Raw genomic sequence first — 1912 nt, forward strand, 5'->3', positions numbered from 1 at the left:
GAAGTCAAGCACCTCTCTAAAGAAGAAAAGGCTCTGTGGAGCAAGGAGCCAGCCTATACACCTCCAGGTATATCCAATAACATTTTCTCAGGTAATATGTAGCTAGTTAGAATCTTAAAAGTTTCACTCTTTTCCTTAATTTTAGGATATTGGAATCTTGACATGTGAGAGAAGAGCACTAGGAGAAATAAAGTAAATTAAAATGCTGATATTTTTGTTATAACTTTTATGTCCTTTAAACACAGTACATTTCTAAACAAAACACATTTAAATTATCTGAATAAAAAGAGTTGTATTTTAGCTTTAACAGTTTGATGAAATTCAGATAAAGAAGTCAATTGAAAAGTCAATTGAAAAGTATTATTGCATCTGCACAGACGATCTGCTGATTATGGTGCTGATGTCCCATAGAAGCCTGTAGGAAACAACAAGAAACAAATTGAGTTAAACTGAATTGTAAGACTGACAAAAACTATTACTAAGAGGTGGCTTGATTAAACATGGTCATAAATTTTCAAAAAGCTATCACAGTGGCTGAAGAGTCAATGCGCAATCAAATATTGTTACATTTATAAGTTTGTTTCAGGCGTGCGAAACATTTAACAAACTTTTCAAATGCCTACACACAAGCTAATTTTTGAATCAATTCCGTTTTTATTTTCATAAAACAAATATACGGGTCCCATCAAAACAAACAAAATAACATTCATCATCCATGGTCCAGAAATGTTGTGTCTGGAATATGGGTAATAGGTTAATACATTGGGTAATTTTATGGATACAGGAATGAACTCAAATTTTTCTATACTATGGGAAACAAGCCTTTAAAACAGCACACCCACAAATATGACTTTACCTAGAAAACGTAGATTCATTCCTATACTAATAAAATCGTGCATGCGCAAAGTTGGTTCTTCAAGAACACCTAACAATTTTTCTGTTGAATATTATTTTATGTTATATGGCTTAGCATCCCCTTAGAATGTAAGAAAGAACTTACCCTTAAAAAAAGTAAACCACAGTGAGTCATCAGATCCAGCAGTTTCAAGGGCTCGAGTCAAAACAGAAAACACGCTTCACATCGTAGAGAACTGCTACAACACCTGCAAACAGAAATTTGAAAAATGGGACAGTAAATTGCTAAAGGAAATGGTTCGGGCTGATCAGGCTATGCTTGTTACCAGCAGAAAGCATAATGGTAAAAGCGTTCAAACCAGAACGAGATATTATAGTTTTCTCCTCCCAGCTCTGATGTGGCCTGGTCCTTGGGTGCCCAGGAGCACTAGCCTAGCACGCGACCAAAGTAGAGCTGGGAGAACAGGAGGTCGTGAAGGATCGAACGCGCGTGAAAGCTTAGATAGCTATAAGAGTAATTATAAATCTACGAAGTGAACGGTGTACTCACTCGACAGACGGGGTACCCGTGGCACCCGAGACAAAAAAGGTCTCAGCCTACAAAGTCGGCCGAGATGACGACGAAGATAAGCTTTCGGCCGACTTTGGGGTAGGGCTTCATCACACAGAATCCTCACGACACAGAATCCTCACGACACAGAATTTAAGGGGCCGCTGCTTCACCACCTAGAATAAGTTTGCTTCGACTTCATCACACAGAATCCTCACGACACAGAATCCTCACGACACAGAAAATCACCACACAGAATCCTCACGACACAGAAAATCACCACACAGAATCCTCACGACACAGAAAATCACGACACAGAAAATCACGACACAGAATCCTCACGACACAGAAAATCACCACACAGAAAATGCTATTCTGTGTGGTGATTTTCTGTGTCGTGAGGATTCTGTGTGATGAATACACCCGACTTTGGGCCCTGAGACCTTTTTTCTGGGCTCAAATCTCGACTTCCGGTGTGTTGGCAGCACTGTCGGGTTGTCCAAGAAC

At 39.4% G+C, this 1912-nt stretch overlaps 1 long non-coding RNA gene across 1 annotated transcript in view; it reads left to right on the forward strand.

The window, feature by feature from the left end:
- The first annotated feature begins 1408 nt into the window (after positions 1-1408).
- Positions 1409-1912, forward strand: part of LOC127750909 (uncharacterized) — a 2920-nt gene continuing 2416 nt past the window's right edge. The window contains exon 1 of the long non-coding RNA XR_008011889.1: positions 1409-1504. This is a non-coding gene — a long non-coding RNA (uncharacterized LOC127750909). The remainder of the gene's footprint in view (positions 1505-1912) is intronic.

This window comes from Frankliniella occidentalis, unplaced genomic scaffold (assembly GCF_000697945.3).
Source record: "Frankliniella occidentalis isolate FOCC.00 unplaced genomic scaffold, Focc_3.1 Scaffold285, whole genome shotgun sequence".
Lineage (NCBI taxonomy): Eukaryota > Metazoa > Arthropoda > Insecta > Thysanoptera > Thripidae > Frankliniella > Frankliniella occidentalis.